Source organism: Ovis canadensis, chromosome 17 (genome assembly GCF_042477335.2).
Source record: "Ovis canadensis isolate MfBH-ARS-UI-01 breed Bighorn chromosome 17, ARS-UI_OviCan_v2, whole genome shotgun sequence".
In the NCBI taxonomy this organism is placed as follows: domain Eukaryota; kingdom Metazoa; phylum Chordata; class Mammalia; order Artiodactyla; family Bovidae; genus Ovis; species Ovis canadensis.
In genome coordinates, this window is record NC_091261.1 from 39,586,367 (window position 1) to 39,604,571 (window position 18,205).

Here is an 18,205-nt window from a genome sequence, read left to right on the forward strand (position 1 = left end):
TTTGCATATTGATTTTGAAAATCACATACATTCATCAAGTATATACATTCTGATCCTTTAGATTTTAATCTTAACAGATTATCTTCTTGCTTTTTTGAAATTCTGAGTTATGTTCTATGTTATGGTTTTACTTAGAATTTTTCACATAAAATGTTCTTCTCTGAGAACTATCATTTAACAATTGTCTTATGTTCCTTACTGCTACCGCTGAAAATTTTGTGCTGGATTTTTAAGCACTCATTATAATTTGTGTGGAATCATGAATATGAGCAAAGATCTGGAATATGATCAGGTCCACACAAAATTTTTAGGTTGCCCATACCCTGAGACTCATTTTCTACTGAAATATTAGAGAAATACACTTCATTTAAATCTTTATAAATGAAGGCAAGTACAAATTCTATTAAAAAATCAAAATGCTACTGCAGTTAGTTACTTGGACAGTGTAACCAGGCTGCTTGAGATCAAATCCCAGAGCTACCACTTACCAGCTATGTAACCGTGATAACAGACTTATCCTCTCTGGGCCTCAGTTTTCTCATCTGCAGAGTTGGGCTAATAGTGGTTTGTGAAGAAGATTATGAGTAAATATACATAAAGTATTAGAACTGTGTTGATGTAGTAAGTTTATTATTTCTGCCAAAATAAGTAATTTGTGGGTCGATTACCTGGGAGTTCTTTTACCTTTTTTTTTTTTTTACAATTTATTTTTCTTTACTTTTTTTCATACAGTTTTCCCTTTTTAAAATAGCTCTAGATCCCCCATCATCATCAAAGTATACGGTATTATTCAGTGCCTATGCTGGTGTACCTCAATTTCCTATAGAAAGAGTTAGCTATGACTTCATCAATGTTCAAGGTCAATTTTGGTAAGGTAACATAGGTCTTTTTTTTTTTTCTCATTTGGTTTCTTTCTCTGAATCTTTTCTTCTCATCATGAACCAGATGCCATGTTAGGGTGATAATCAAATTGAGAAGTGAAATACAAAGGAAAAGGCAATCTGACTTTTAGAGCCCTAAGAGAGTTTATGAGCTAAATGAAGACAGAATCCAGACATTATACCTAGTGAATGCCCAGGGGGATAAAAAGGACAACAACCTCAACCAATAAAGCACAGTAACTACAGAAGCTTTTCCACATCACAACACATCCTGACCTTACTCAGAGAGCTTTTCGCTACTTAATCTTTTCATGGATGTCTTATGCACCAGAGGGGACAAGAGCAAGAACAGAATAAGCATGGAGTTTCAGAGAGAATAAAGTACAGAGATTCAGAGGAAAAATAAAAGAATTTATTTTTTAAAAAAGAGGCAAGTTTTGACAAAAAGGAAATGGGAACAGGAATGGAGATGGAAATGCCATATGAAAACTGCATATCCAGGGAGAAATATGGGAATACATGCAGTGCTTAGGAGATGACAATAAGCACCATTCTCCTCTGAAAGGAGAAACCAAAAGAAAAAAAAAATCAGAGAACATGTGGGAAAACACATAGAAAGCACCTGAAAGGATGAACCTGGAAAGAAGAAAAGAGCTTAAATTCACATTTGAGTGAAGAAAGGCTTTCTTCCTTTTCAAAATCCCCATGCCTGACCAGCAGCAGTCTTTGTGGTATTCACACCTCCATCCCATTGCCCCGTCTTTTGACATATATTTTCATTCAAATAGGCTGCAAATCACCCGTACTAGAATCTTGCCAAATCATATTTTAAAAGTCTGTAAGAGACGATGCTCTTGGAATAGTGTCTTGGGACTGGCTGTTAGGTAGCAGAACTTTAGGCTCTGCCTGAAGAGCCACAGCAGCAGGGGACAGGCTGAAAGTTAGCTTACCAGGTTAGAGCTCAGATTACTTCCTCAGGTGACCCAGTTGGCTTTGCTAGCTTTGTGGCACAAATTGGTCTCTAGTCCCAGCCAGCTGTCACAAAGCTGCCAATAGCCAAAGGATGTCTTGGGTCTTATACAGCCTGAGGATCCTGCACAGTTTAGCCCAGAGAACATCATGGCTATAACAGGGAGGATCAGGATTAGAACCCAGTGTCCTAGTTCAAAAAAGCACTTTCACTTTGGAGGTGAGATTTCTGGAGTCTAAGCATGGCTAAGTAAGGCTTACTAGAGAACTTTCATTTGCTGGGATACTACTGTTTGGGCAACTGTTTTTGTTTTCCTTCTTTCCTACCTCTATTAGATGGGTAAGGTTTTCTGGGCTATTTTTCTCCTGGTCCTCTTGTCCTCCCATCACCCTATACTGGTTTGGAAGTTATGATGTTTCATTTCTTTTAGTGATTTCCATTAATTAAAAAAAATACTATGGGATTTTCCAAACACATATAAATAGAGTGAATAGTATAAATTTCCCAATGTACCTATTGCCTAGCTTCATCAGGTATAAATAAACTGCCAATTTTGCTCCACCTTAGATTATTTTGAAGAAATCCTAGAGAATACATCAATTCATCTACACATATGTTACTATGTATCTCTAAAAGATAGGGACTCTTTTAAAAATATATACATAATCACAATGGTAGTACCACACCTAAAAACATTAAAAATAATCCTTTTATATTCTCAAATATATATATATATTGGATTTATATATATCCAGTCAGTGTTCACTCTTTCTCCACGGCCTTCATTTGTCTTCCTTTTTTCCTTTTTTTGGCAGTTCGCAGTACTCTTGCCTGGAAAATCCCATGGACAGAGGAGTCTGGTAGGGTCCAGTCCACGGGATCGCACAGAGTTGGACACGACTGAAGCGACTTAGCAGCAGCAACAGCAGTTGTTTGGGTCAGTATCTAAATAAGATACTGCAATTCTTCAGTAAGTGTTTAAGTCTCTCTCTCCTTTCTCTCTGTTGCCCTTCTTTCTCTCTGTTTTTATCTTGTAATTTGCTCTTTGTTTTTCCCAAGTGTGAGTTTATTTCAAAATTATGAAGATTTATATATTATTTTTTATTACATATAATAAAGCAATCTTTAGCTTAAAGCAAAAACTTTCACATTTAAAGTTTTTATTTTAAAAAGGTGTTTTTAAAATGTAGACACTTAAAAACCACCAAAAAGGTTGAATATATCTTGCAGCATAGGCTTATCCTTAAATATTCACATCCCAAATGCTGTTTAGAAAAGATTTTAAAACTGGCTAAAAATCATTTACAATGGGCAATGATTAAAATCTCCTTGTCTCTGGAAGAGTAGATTAATGGCACATAATGAATTTACTGTCACACGCATTTAACAGTTTAGTCAGCATGTAGTTTTTATCAGTATACAAAATGGTCTTAGGTGGTCAGTGCAGTTGTTCTGGAGTGAATACTGGGTCAGGAAAAGTGCACTTCACCAAAAGGAAAACATCAAAAAAAAAAAAAAAAAAAAACCCAGAACATCAACTTTCAAATGGTCTTTTCAAAGTTTCCTTCTTACCAAAGAGCTTTCAGCTCTGGAGAGAAGAACAGCACTTAATTAGTACAACTCTTGCATATGGGATGTATGGCAGACTATACCAGGTCATCAACAGGAACTGCAATATGCAGAATAATATAGCCAGCCCCTTTTTATGCCACCAAAAAGCAGTGCACAGTGTAAGCGCCAAACACAAAAGTATAACAATTGTTGAAAGCAGTCTCTTTGTTTCAAAAATTTTCTTCAGTTGTTTCGTGGGTCCCATTAAAAAGCATGTACTGGCTAAGGCAGCAGTATATCCAAAGGTATAAAACACTTCAAAAAGCTTGATGCCTCCAGGGAGCCACAGCAATCCAGTTCCAAGGATGGAGAAGATGCCACTGACGACGCATATCTCAAACCACTTCAGCCTGGTGTTGAAACTAAGGGATAAGGCATCAAGGACCTGCATGGTCAGGCCCTGCTCCTTGTTGTCCTGGACGCTCAGGACCCACAGCAGCTTCTCCATGGCCAGCTCTTGGGCCACAGCAGCGGCAGCTGCCCTGCCTGCCCCACCTGCCCCTCTCGCCCACTGAGAAATCTTGTAATTTGTTTTTTAAGTGAAGAAACTTTTTTTTTTTACCTACTTAGTTTCCCACAGTCTGTTTTGCTGACTGCATCCTTTTTTTTTTTAAGAAAACATATTCCACTGTCTCTTATGTTTCCTGTGAAATTATAGTTAGATCTAAAGTCTGGAGCAGATTCAGGGCTTTGTTTATTTATATGTGTGGTGTTTGTTGGCAAGATAGCTTCATGGATGGAGCCGCACACGTGTATCAGGAGATATATAATGTTTAATTATGACATTACCAGATATTGATGGTCACTACCCTAGAATCAGTTAATTAGAGGATACATATGATGATATATTTTTCTTTTTCCTTCTTTATTAGCTGGGATTTTTTTTTTTTTGGTAGAAAAAACATTTCCTCCATCAAATACTGAGTTACACTGAAATTCAGATAATATGGGAAAGATAGGATAAGTTCTTAATTCTGTCTATTAATCACATTTTAAATTAGCTAGCTGGTTCTAGCTTCCTCTAAAGGTGATCAATAAAATTGAGAGTCTGTATTTGTGGGTGGGGAGGGGAAGAATCTCATTGAACAAATGGATTCAAACATAAACTGTAAACAAATAAAATGTTGTGGTTTAAACCAATAATTTTGGAGTCGTTTGTAACACAGCAGAACATAACTGCCGCAGACCCCTTTCATTTAAAGAGAAAGCTTTGTGAATAAAGGTGTTCACTAAAAGCATCTGCCATTATCCTTTTTGCTGCACCCATGAGCTAGCATGCCATCCTTGATGGGCAGGTGGCATTGCCATTAGTTTTAGAAATCACTCCCCATCTGTGCCCATCCAAGTTGCCTGATCAATCCATGTTTCCTTCATGTCTTGTTTGGCATTACTGCCTCATGGATCATGTACTACATTTGCCTCTCAAGAGGCAGCCCCTTGCCCATAGCCAGGTTATCTGGTCTCTGCCATTGTTTCTAATTCACTAGTGACTCATTTATTTCAAATCAGATGTCCAGGAGGCTCTTTTCCTAAAGATAGAACTTTAAGCAGAACTGGTCAGTCTCTTTCAGTCACAAAAAAAGCCATATTTAATTTGCAGGATACTTTTGACATTACTAGAACTGTATTCCTGTCCGAATGACAATGATTTGTGTGCAATTTCATTTGAGTATGAGGCACTGACATACAGCTTTCTTAATAATCAGTCTCTGTCTGGGAGCCTATGGACTGATGGTAGGGCTAAACAGAATATTCTTACAGTAATTTTTTTACAGTAAAATTTTAATGGCTATGTCTAGAAACTTCTTGAGTATCCAGATCTCCAACATTTTGTAATGAAGACACAACTAGATTTGTTTACTAGCTAAGTGAATCTCACCTACCATCTTTCAAGCTTGGCCGATTCTTTTCTGCAAAGTACTTTAAAGGCATCTCATCTAACTCTCACAAAATCTCCAGGAAATGGGATTCATAATTATAGATAACAATACACCAGCACTTTTCAGGTCACTTGCAAATAGCAAAGCTGTAAAAGTTAAATCAAAATGTGCTGGGGGTTTGCCCCACTGACTCTAGACTGAGTATAGATCATTCTCATCAAGGTATGTTGGAACCCTAACTAGGCACTAGGGGGGCTACTAAAAAGGTATAAAACAGAACCTGTAACTTTGGTGGTCAATGAATGACACATACTTGCTGACTGCTCTGTGGACACTCCCATGGTTTTGTTGTGTATAAATTCCCCGCAAGTGAAGGGGGAAAAAAAAAAAGCTAATCCTAGGCAGAGGAGCTAGGTAGAGAGAAGCAGAAGAAAGAAACCAAAGAAAAAAGAAGGTTTTTTGACATAAGACTTATCCATAGACCACAGTATATACAACTCAGGCCAGAAGGAAATATAGTAGATTTACATTGCTTCTTTCTATGTTTTATTGTAGTACCATAAGACTGTAGCAAGAAAGGAAGAACAACAAGAAAAACACTGAAACACCATAACAACAATGTTCTGATAGGCAGCTCATCCCCCTCATGGTGATGTTTTCTTTGATCAAGTTGCTCATTAGCAACTATGATTGAGAGGGAGGGTGGTTGTGGGGTGGAGTAGTGAGTATACCCAGGAATAGTTCTTAGAAATCCTTGATCAGGTTCAGTAGCATCTTGCTAAACACCTCCAGCCTGGTAATTTATATACAGTCTTATGCAAAAACGCAGACACACTCTTCTGCCCTGGTCTGCTAGCAAAGAGAAGGCAGCTTATAGCTGCAGAGAAAGCTCACATTACAAAGACTTCATTACTTTTACAAAATATGCACCCAAGGACATTTACTAGTGTTTTGAGAGCTATTATCATAAATAATTAAAACTAAACTATTCTTCTCTAAATAAATGTATAAAGTACATTGGGTGATTCCAAGCACTAAGCTTTCTCAACATACTGCTTTGTAGACTTACAATGCAAAAACCCACCCAGGCCATTAAATTCACATTCCTGATTTTTCCAGAGAGATTTTATAAAGCAAATTTAGATGAGGCACAAGAACTCAGGGCCTAGAACTCATACTTTCTAGTTGGTCCTTTTATCCTATGGTAATTATTTACAAGGAAGTGAAAATGTTTATAGACAGCTTTGCAGAAAGGACTCTCACAGTAGTATTTTAAACAAATACTCTGATGCACAGTTCAAAAAGCCCGTGTGTCAAGCAACATGACATTTCTTAAGCATCACTGCTGTCTTGGAAGCCATTGTAATTTGCGTTGAGGAGTTTCCTTCTGCAGTCTTTCCTACTCAAAGAAATAAAATGAACAGATATCACAAATCCACACTATGACTGAAAGGATTTCCTATGCTCATGAAACTAACATGCACTCTGATCTGTTGCTCAAACAGTAAACTGGATATTTAATAACTGCTTGACTTGCTCCTACATTAGTCCTTGAGAAGTGACTTGGCTTGAGAGTGAAAAGCTATTTTAGGGTTGATTTCTATAGGCAGGATTCTCCATATTTGGTTGATCAACTTCCAAGCTTATCCTGATTTGAGTCTTCTGAAGATGAGTAGCTTTCTGGGGTTCTGAGATATCCCAGAAACCCTGAGGTCCTCTAGAGTTACTCTAACCCAGTTAAATTCTCAAATCTGAACTTTAATTCAAAAGCAGCTTGCAAAGAATCTAACTGAGGTTTTTATTCCTGGGGTCTCTAAGCCAAACTAGAGCTCTTCTTCCTCCATCCCTCTTCAATCTTTACACTTGGCAGAAACCTGCTGAAGAACTCAGGCTCTGTATTTTGTAGCTCTGTTACCTAAAGACTGTAAGCACTCATGTGGCCTCCAAATCAAAAAAATTCATGCCAGATTTTAGGAAAACTCATGTCATATAAATATCATTTTCATAAGTTAAATTAGTAACTACAGGATAAGCAAAGACATCAGAGAAGATTGATATAATACAGAAAGTGAAAGAGTTTCTCATTCTTGTTCGACTCTTTGTGACCCCATGGACTGTAGCCCACCAGGCTCCTCTGTCCATGGAATTCTCTAGGCAAGAAAACTGGAGTGGGTTGTCATTTCCTTCTCCAGGGATCTTCCCGACCCAGGGACTGAATCCAGGTCTCCTGCACTGCAGGCAGATTCTTTACCATGTGAGCCATCAGGTGTGGACTTCATTTTATATATCCTGAAGCTCAGTATCAGTAATCAGAGACAGTATAGCAAAACGAAGCACAAGCTTCATTTTGCCCAAACTCTTAAACCCATCCTCTCTCAGTTTTTTCATGAAAGTTGCGGTTATTGTGGTCTTTTAACTTGCCCTGTTTCCTTCCACTTCAACCATGTCACCCACCACCAGCCTGAGCAGGATCATAGTAGTTTAGGATATTCAAACACACATGTTGAGTCCACCCTCTGGTCTTGATTTCTACTTATTCTTTCTCCTTCCCTACAAAATTCGAGTGAAATACATAACCCTGAAGACATATTTGGATTAACTGTATTAAAATGGCTCAATAAAAACATCACATTTCAGACTTCCCTGGTGGTCCAGTGGTTAAGAATCTGCCTGCCGATGCAGGGGACATGGGTTTGCCACAGGGCTACTAAGCCCATGCACCGCAACTACTGATGCTTGCAAGCCCTAGAGCCTGTGCTCCACTGTAAAAACCACACACACTGAATCGAGAAAGCAGCCCCCACTCACCACAACTAGAGAAAGCCCACGTGCAGCAACAAAGATCCAGCGCAGCCAAAAATAAGCAAACACAGTTTTTAAAAAGATCAATTTAAGAAGTGTCACATTGGACAGATTTGTATTCCATCGCATGTAAGATGTTCTATTATTCATTCCATCATGGATTGTACATACTAAGAGGAGCATCATCAAAAGGTGACCAACCAGAAGAAGGCAAACCCACCAGGGTACATAATGAGAAGCTGAGGAGTACGGGTAGTGAGATTTCAGAGGCACTAAAAAGCCTTCTCAATCCAAACTGTCTTCTATTATTGGTTCCTATCACAGACTGTTTCCATCATGGTGTTTGAAAAAAGTCACCTTACCTTCCCTTTGGGCTACATAAGGTTAGAAAAATATGTGGCACCCCCCTGCCATCACTCCCCATTCCACTCTCAGGGTAGACAGCACTAACCCACTATGATTTTCTGTTCTGCTAAATGCAAAAGTGTCACTCAGAGAGCCACTACCAACTGTTGGTGTTAGCCTTCTAGAAGAAGCTGCTTGCTATTCTGAGATTAAGGCTTTGAAGTCTTAAAAACTAAATGAAATGTCAGACATAATGTCATTCTTGGGCATAAAAACTGTAAATCTCAAATGTTTGTATTAACAGATTATAAGACCTGCAAAAATGGGAAAGTATTTGGCAGTGAAGAAAGAAAGGAAATGTCGGGATATGGTTGGGGGCAAGGAGTAGCTCTCTGTAAAATTCTGAAAACGGGAAGATTAGTCTGCAATATGAATAATCACTCTCTCCACTGTCTGTCTGCTACAGATGAAGTTTTCATAAAGCAGTAATTTTTCAGAATGAAAACATTAAGATTTTCAATCCATTTGTTACTCAGTTTTACTTAATCAGAGACTAAGATATAATGTGTTTTTATAAATACTTAAAATGTAGACAGAATGGAGAGATCAAGAAATTATTTTCAATAGTAAGTTTCCCATTCTCACCTCTCCTATCAAGTCTGTAAGTGCAAAAGTGAAGAAAACTGTTGAAGGACAAGTTTAGAAGGCAGAAAAGTGTGACACAAGGTGAACACGCAAAGCCTGGTGAAAACAGAAGTCAAAGAATCTTAGTATAATTACAGCAGCAGGAGCCTTTACTATCAGGGGACTGGAGGAGGCTGAATCTTCCAGCGTTTAAAGTTGGAAATCTGCAATTTGGGGGACTGCTTCTGGATTCTGCGTGGGGGCAGGGAACTGGAACTTGTCCTTACGTCAAGTGTTTTAGTAACAAGGTCAGTTAGACCCACCTGGATTAATCCATCTGGGCTGCTGTAACAAAACAGCACAGACATGCTCCTTGACCAAATTTTAGACTCCTTGGAATCTCTTCTGGACTCATTGTCAACTATGGCCTCCAACTTTGCTGTACAGCTTAAATGTATCAAGAATCCTGTTAAGTCAGTGTAGAGAGAATTTCCCTCCCGTGATAACGGATCACCATAGCCTGCCTTTAGCAAGAAACCTGTTAAGTCAATTTAACAACAATCCCCCTAACTCTTGATGCCTCCTCATTAATTTTCTACCCAGGGACTCATCCCCTCAACCCCCCGCCCACTCCTCGGCTATAAATCTCTACTCATTCTTACTACATTTAGAGTTGAGCCCAGTCTCTCTCCCCTACTGCCATAGTCTTGATCACCTATCAAAACAGTTCTGAATAAAGTCTTTCTTACTGTTTTAACAGGTGTAGGACAACTTTTTCTTTAACACTTATGGCGTTACAACTTAGATGTGATCAAATTCATCATCAGACCCTTGGGCTGGAAGTTCTTCCTGGCTCTTTGTTTCAAATGGTGATTTATTCTCTGACTCCTGGGCTGGAAGTTTGTTTCCTAGCTCCTTCTGAAGCCTCTTTGTTCTCTCTGTTTGATTCCTGCTTCCCCCACAGAACTTCTCGGTTGACTGAAACTACTTGCTAACTACATGCTCCACCATTACTGGATTAACTGTCCACTTCCTTTCTTGTTGGCATGATATTATGAAGGATAATTTGCAACTAAGGATCTCTCTGAACTGACTCATCCAAGACTTCTCCCTTTCCATTATTTCTCTTCCTTTTACCACTTTCCCTTTCCCTTCATTCTTTGAATCTTTTGATGAATCCACCTTCAAACAATGCCTCCTTCACTCCTCTACCTAGCCCTGTTCAGTTCAGTTCAATTTAGTTGCTCAGTCATGTCTGACTCTTTGCAACCCCATGAATTGCAGCACGCCAGGCCTCCCTGTTCATCATCATCTCCCGGAGTTCACTCAGACTCAAGTCCATCGAGTCCATGATGCCATCTAGCCATCTCATCCTTGGTCGTCCCCTTCTCCTCCTGCCCCTAACATCAGAGTCTTTTCCAATGAGTCAACTCTTCTCATGAGGTGGCCAAAGTACTGGAGTTTCAGCTTTAGCATCATTCCTTCCAAAGAAATCCCAGGGTTGATCTCCTTCAGAATGGACTGGTTGGATCTCCTTGCAGTCCAAGGGGCTCTCAAGAGTCTTCTCCAACACCACAGTTCAAAAGCATCAATTCTTCGGCACTCAGCCTTCTTCACAGTCCAACTCTCACATCCATACATGACCACAGGAAAAACCACAGCCTTGACTAGACGGACCTTAGTCGGCAAAGTAATGTCTCTGCTTTTGAATATGCTATCTAGGTTGGTCATAACTTTTCTTCCAAGGAGTAAGCATCTTTTAATTTCATGGCTGCAATCACCATCTGCAGTGATTTTGGAGCCCAAAAAAGTAAAATCTGACACTGTTTCCCCATCTATTTCCCATGAAGTGATGGGACTGGATGCCATGATCTTCGTTTTCTGTATGTTGAGCTTTCAGCCAACTTTTTCACTCTCCTCTTTCACTTTCATCAAGAGGCTTTTTAGCTCCTCTTCACTTTCTGCCATAAGGGTGGTGTCACCTGCATATGAGGTTATTGATATTTCTCCTGGCAATCTTGATTCCAGCTTGTGTTTCTTCCAGTCCAGCGTTTCTCATGATGTACTCTGCATAGAAGTTAAATAAGCAAGGTGACAATATACAGCCTTGACATACTCCTTTTCCTATTTGGAACCAGTCTGTTGTTCCATGTCTAGTTCTAACTGTTGCTTCCTGACCTGCATACAGATTTTTCAAGAGGCAGGTTAGGTGGTCTGGTATTCCCATCTCTTTCAGAATTTTCCACAGTTTCTTGTGATCCACACAGTCAAAGGCTTTGGCATAGTCAATAAAACAGAAATAGATGTTTTTCTGGAACTCTCTTGCTTTTTCCATGATCCAGCGGATGTTTGCAATTTGATCTCTGGTTCCTCTGCCTTTTCTAAAACCAGCTTGAACATCAGGGAGTTCACAGTTCACGTATTGCTGAAGCCTGGCTTGGAGAATTTTGAGCATTACTTTACTAGCATGTGAAATGAGTGCAATTGAGTGCAATGAGTACCTAGCCCTGTTAGAACTTCTCTTTCCTGTCTAGGCCCTCAACTCCCTATAGTCAGTAGAATTTTAAGCCTCTGGCCCCTATGAGGGCTCTCAAGGGACTCAGGGATCCCCAGAAGCAACTACCTGAGGAAGAAAAGAAGAATAAAAAAAAAAGGGCTGATTTCAAATAGATTGGATACTGTATCCACTCAGATGAGCCTTGGAAACATTTAGACAACTGACTGAATATTCCCTCAGTCTCTCACCTAAAATTCATTCCACAGCTTCTTTTTTTTCTTTTTCTTTTTTTATTGAAGGATAATTGCTTTACAGAATTTTGTTTTCTGCCAAACCTCAACAAGAATCAGCCATCGGTATACATATATCCCTTCTCTTTTGAACTTTCCTACCATCTCACTCCCTATCCCAACCCTCTAGATTGATACAGAACCCCTGTATGAGTTTCCTTAGCCATACAGCAAATTCCCATTGGCTCTCTATTTTACATATGGTAATGTAAGTTTCCATGTTACTTTTTGCTTACATCTCTCCCTCTCCTCCCCTATCCCCATGTCCATAAGTCTGTTCTCTATGTCTGTTTCTCCATTGCTGCCCTGTCAATAAGTTTTTCCAGTACCATTCTTCTAGATTCTGTATATGTGCATTAGAATATGATATTTATCTTTCTCTTTCTGACTCACTTCACTCTGTATAATAGGTTCTAGGTCCATCCTCCTCATCAGAACTGACTCAAATGTGTTCCTTTTTATGGCTGAGTAATATTCCATTGTGTATATGTACCATCTGTTGATGGACCTCTAGGTTGCTTCCATGTTTTACCTATTGCAAATAGTGCTACAATGAACAACGGGATACGTGTGTCTTTTTCAATTTTGGTTTCCTCAGGGTATAGGCCTAGGAGTGGGATTGCTGGGTCATATGTTGCTTTTATTCTTAGTTTTTAAAGGAATCTCCATACCATCTTCCACAGTGGCTCTATCAATTTACATTCCCACCAACAATGCAAGGGTGTTCCCTTTTCTCCACACCCTCTCCAGCATTTATTGTTTGTAGACTTTTTGATGATGGCCATTCTGACTGATGTGAAGTGATATCTCGTTGTGGTTTTGATTTGCATTTCTCTAATACTGAGCGATGTTGAGCACCTTTTCACGTGTTTGTTAGCCATCTGTATGTCTTCTCTGGAGGAATGTCTGTTTAGGTCTTTTTCCCAGTTTTTGATTAGGTTGTTTTTCTGGCATGGAGTTGTATGAGCTGCTTGTATATTTTGGAAATTAAGCCTTTATCAGTTGTTTCATTTGCTATTATTTTCCCCCATTCTGAGGGTTGTCTTTTCACCTTGCTTATAGTTTCCTTTGCTGTGCAAAAGGTTTTAAGTTTAATCAGGTCCCACTTGTTTACATTTGCTTTTATTTCCATTATTCTAGGAGGTGGGTCATAGGGGATCTTGCTTTGATTTATGTCATCGAGTGTTCTGCCTATGTTTTCCTCTAAGAGGTTTATAATTTCTGGTCTTAATTTAGGTCTTTAATCCATTTTGAGTTTATCTTTGTGTATAGCATAAGGAACACCTCTAATTTCATTCTTTTACATGTAGCTGTCCAGTTTTCACAGCACCATTTATTGAAGAAGCTATCTTTGCCCATTGTATATTCTTCCCTCTTTTGTCAAAACTAAGGTACCCATAGGTGCATGGGTTTATTTCTTGGCTTTTTATCTTGCTCCCTTGTCTATATTTCTGTTTTTGTGCCAGTACTATACTGTCTTGATGACTGTAGCTTTGTAGTGTAATCTGAAGTTAGAAGGTTGATTCCTTCAGCTCCATTCTTCTTTCTCAAGACTGCTTTGGCTTTTCAGGGTCTTCTGTGTTTCCATATGAATTGTGAAATTTTTTGTGCTACTTCAGGACTTTCCCTGTGGCTCAGCTGTATAGAATCTGCCTGCAATGCAGAAGACCTGGGTTCGATCCCTGGGTTGGGAAGATCCCGTGGAGAAGGGCATGGCAACCCACTCCAGTATTCTGGCCTAGAGAATTCCATGACTGTACAGTCCATGGGATCGCAAAGAGTCAGACGTGACTTAGCAACTTTCACTCTGTGCTAGTTCCGTGCAAAATGCCATTGGTGATTTGATAGGGATCACATTAAATCTGCAGATTGCCTTTGGTAGTATAGTCATTTTCACAATATTGATTCTTCCCACCCAGAAACATGGAATATCTCTCCATCTGTTTATGTCATCTTTGATTTCTTTCATCAGTGTCTTATGATTTTCTGTGTACAGTTCTTATGCCTCCTCAGGTAAGTTTATTCCTAGATATTTTATTCTTTTTGTTGCAATGGTATATGGGATTGATTCCTTAATTTCTCTTTCTGATTTGTCATTGTTAGTATATAGAAATACAAGTGATTTCTGTGTATTGATTTTGTATCCTGAGACTTTGCTAAATTCACTGATCAGCTCTAGTAACTTTCTGATAGTATCTTTAGGGTTTTCTATGTACAGTATCATGTCACTTGCAAACAGTGAGGGTTTTACTTCTTCTTTTCCAATCTGGATTCCTTTAATTTCTTTTTCTTCTCTGATTTCTAGAGCTAGGACTTCTAGAACTATGTTGAATAATAGTGGTGAAGGGGGACACTCTTTGTCTTGTTCCTGATCTTAGGGGGAAAGCTTTCAGTTTGTCGCCATTGAGAATATTTGTCATAGGCTTATCATATATGGCCTTTACCATGTTGAGGTAGGATCCTTCTATGCCCATTTTAGGAAGGGTTTTAATCATAAATGAGTGCTGAATTTTGTCAAAGGCTTTATCTGCATCTATCGAGATGATCATATGGTTTTATCTTTCAATTTGTTAATATGGTGTATCACATTGATATTTGCATATATTGAAGAAGCCTTGCATTCCTGGAATAAACCCAACTTGATCATGGTGTATGAGCTTTTTGATATGTTGCTAAATTCTGTTTGCTAAAATTTTGTTGAGAATTTTTGCATCTATGTTTATCAGTGATATTGGCCTGTAGTTTTCTTTTTTTGTGTTGTCTTTGTCTGGTTTTGGTATTAGGGTGATGGTGACCTCGTAGAATGAGTTTGGAAATGTTCCTTCCTCTGCAATTTTTTGAAAGAGTTTTAGAAGGATAGACATTAGTGTTTCTCTAAATGTTTGATAGAATTTTCTTGTGAAGCCATCTGGTCCTGGGCTTTTATTTTTTGGGAGATTTTTGATCACAGCTTCAATTTCAGTGCTTGTAATTGGGTTGTTCATAATTTCTATTTCCTCCTGGTTCAGTCTTGGAAGATTGAACTTTTCTAAGAATCTGTCCATTTTTTCCAGGTTGTCCATTTTACTGCCATATAGTTGTTCATAATAGTCTCTTATATTCCTTTGTATTTCTGCAATGTCTCTTGTAACCTCTCCTTTTTCATTTCTAATTTTGTTGATTTGATTCTTTTCTCTTTTTTTCTTGATGAGTCTGGCTAAAGGTTTGTCAATTTTGTTTATCTTCTCAAAGAACCAGCTTTTAGTTTTATTCATCTTTACTATTGTTTTCATTTCTTTTTCATTTATTTCTGCTCAGATCTTTATGATTTCTTTCCTTCTATTAATTTTGGGTTTTTTGTTCTTATTTTCCAGTTGTATTAGGTGTAAAGTTAGATTGTCTGTTTGATGTTTTTCTTGTTTCTTGAGGTAGGATTGTATTGCTCTAAATTCCCTCTTTGGACTGCTTTTGCTGTATCCCACAGATTTTGAGTTGTCGTGTTTTCATCGTCATTTGTTTCTAGAAATTTTTTAATTTCCCTTTTGATTCCTTCAGTAACCTGTTGGTTATTTAGAAACGTGTTGTTTAATCTCCATGTGTGTGTTTCTTACAGTTTTTTTCTTGTAATTGATATCTAATCTTATAGCATTGTGGTTAGAGAAGATGCCTGATACAATTTCAATTTTCTTAAATTTACTGAGGTTTGATTTGTGACCCAATATGTGGTCTATCCTGGAGAATGTTCCGTGTGCACTTGAGAAGAAGGTGTATTCTTCTGCATTTGGACGGAATGTCCTGAAGATATCAATGAGATCCATCTCATCAAATGTATCATTTAAGACTTGTTTCCTTATTAATTTTCTGTTTTGATGATCTGTCCATCAGCGTGAGTGGGGTGTTAAAGTCTACTATTATTGTGTTACTGTCAATTTCTCCTTTCATGTCTGTTAGTGTTTGTCATGTACTGAGTGCATGAAGTGAAGTGAAGTGAAGTGCAGTGAAGTCGCTCATTCGTGTCCGACTCTTTGCGACCCCATGGACTATATAGCCTATCAGGCTCCATCCATGGGATTTTCCAGGCAACTGGAGTGGGTTGCCATTTCCTTCTCCAGAGGATCTTCCTGACCCAGGGATTGAACCCAGGTCTCCCGAATTGCAGGCAGACGCTTTATATGGCTTCCTCTTGGATTGATCCCTTGATCATTATGTAATGTCCTTCCTTATCTCTTGTAATCTTCTTTAGTTCAAGGTCTATTTTGTCTGATATGAGGATTGCTACTCCAGCTTTCTTTTGCTTCCCATGCGCATGGAATATATATTTCCATCCTCTCACTTTCAGTCTATATGTGTCTTTAGGTCTGAGGTGGATTTCTTGTAGACAACATATATATGGATCTTGTTTTTGTATCCATTCAGCCAGTCTGTGTCTTATGGTTGGAGCATTTAATCCATTTACATTTACAGTAATTATTGATATATATGTTCCTATTGCCATTTTCTTAATTGTTTGGAGCCGATTTTGTATATCTTTTTTCTTCTCTTGTATTTCTTGACTATATAAGTTCTTTTAACATTTGTTGTAAAGCTGGTTTGGTGGTACTGAATTCTCTTAACTTTTGCTTGTCTGAAAAGCTTTTTATTTCTCCATCAATTTGGAGTGAGATCCTTGCCAGGTACAGTAATCTTGGTTGTAGATTTTTCACTTTAAATATATCCTGCCATTCCCTTCTGGTCTTCAGAGTTTCTGCTGAAAGATCAGCTGTTAAATGTATTGGGTTTCCCTTTTATGTTACTTTTTGCTTCTCCCTTGCTGCTTTTAATATTCTTTCTTTGTGTTTAATCTTTGTTACTTTGATTAGTATGTGTCTTAGTGTGTTTCTCCTTGGGTTCATCCTGTATGGGACTCTTTATGCCTCTTGGACTTGATTGACTATTTCCTTTTCCATATAGTTGGGGAAATTTTCAACTATAATCTCTTCAAAAATCTTCTCATACCCTTTCTTTTTTTCTTCTTTTTCTGGACCTCTATAATTCAAATGTTGGTCCATTTGATATTGTCCCAGAGGTCTCTGAGACTATCCTCAGTTCTTTTTATTCTTTTTACTTTATTCTGCTCTTCAGAAGTTATTTTCACCATTTTATCTTCCAGTTCACAGATTCATTCTTCTGCTTCAGATATTCTGCTACTGATTCCTTCTAGAGTATTTTTAACTTCAGTTAATTGTGTTGTCTGTCTCTGTATGTTTATTCTTTAATTCTTCTAAGTCTTTGTTAATTGATTCTTGTATTTTCTCAATTTTGTTTTCAAGGTTTTTGAGCATCTTTACTATCATTATTCTGAGTTCTTTTCCAGTTTGCCTATTTCTTCTTCTTTTATTTGGACTTCTGTGTTTCTAGTTTGTTGCTTCATTTGTGTAGTATTTCTCTGCCTTTTCATTATCTGTTTTTTTAACTTATTATGTTTGAGGTCTCCTTTTCCCAGGCTTCAAGTTTGAACCCTTTCTCCCTTTTGGTTTCTTCCCTCCTAAGGTTGGTCCAGTGGTTTGTGTAAGCTTTGTATAGGGTGAGATTTGTGCTGAGTTTTTGTTGGTTTCTCCTCTGATGGGCAAGGCTGAGTGAGGTGGTACTCCTGTCTGTTGATGATTGGGTTAGTATTTTTGTTTTGTTTGTTGTTTAGATGAGGCAGCCTGCACAGGGTGCTACTAGTGGTTGGGTGATGGCAGGTCTTGTATTCAAGTGGTGTCCTTTGTGTGAGTTCTCACTGTTTGATACTCCCTAGGGTTAGTTCTAGTCCAGGGTCTTGGAGTCAGTGCTCCCACTCCAAAGACTCAGGGCTTGATCTCTGGTCAGGAACGAAGATTCTACAAGTGGTTTGTCATGGCATTAAGTGAGATTAAAACAAATATCCAAAAACAAGAAACCAAAGATGGACTTCAAACAAATGGCAGTTACAAAATCAGGCAAATAATAATTAAAATAAAGGAATATACACATATACATATATACCCATGAGCAAAGTCAAAACAGTCCAAGAAAAATAAAGTACAATAGATTGACCTGGCAAACAAAAGAAATAAAAAATTATATTTACCAGTTAAGAACAAAACTAACTAAAGCACAAAGTGGAAAACAAAACTAAAGCGGGGTGCCAAGTGGGGAATAAAGCAATGAAAACAAAACTAACAGATATCTTGAGAGGAAAGGGAAGAAAGAAAGGAAAGGGAAGAAAGAAAGAAAAGATATGGAAAGTTAAATAGAGGTAGATGAAGATTTATATACACTAAAGATTAACTGCAAGGGGGAAAGAACAGTAGGAAAGGCAAGCC

General features: G+C 38.2%; 1 pseudogene; it reads right to left on the bottom strand.

Moving 5' to 3' along the window:
• Window positions 1-3,433: 3,433 nt before the first annotated feature.
• Window positions 3,434-3,910, bottom strand: LOC138422686 (vesicle transport protein SFT2A pseudogene; annotated as a pseudogene).
• Window positions 3,911-18,205: the final 14,295 nt, after the last annotated feature.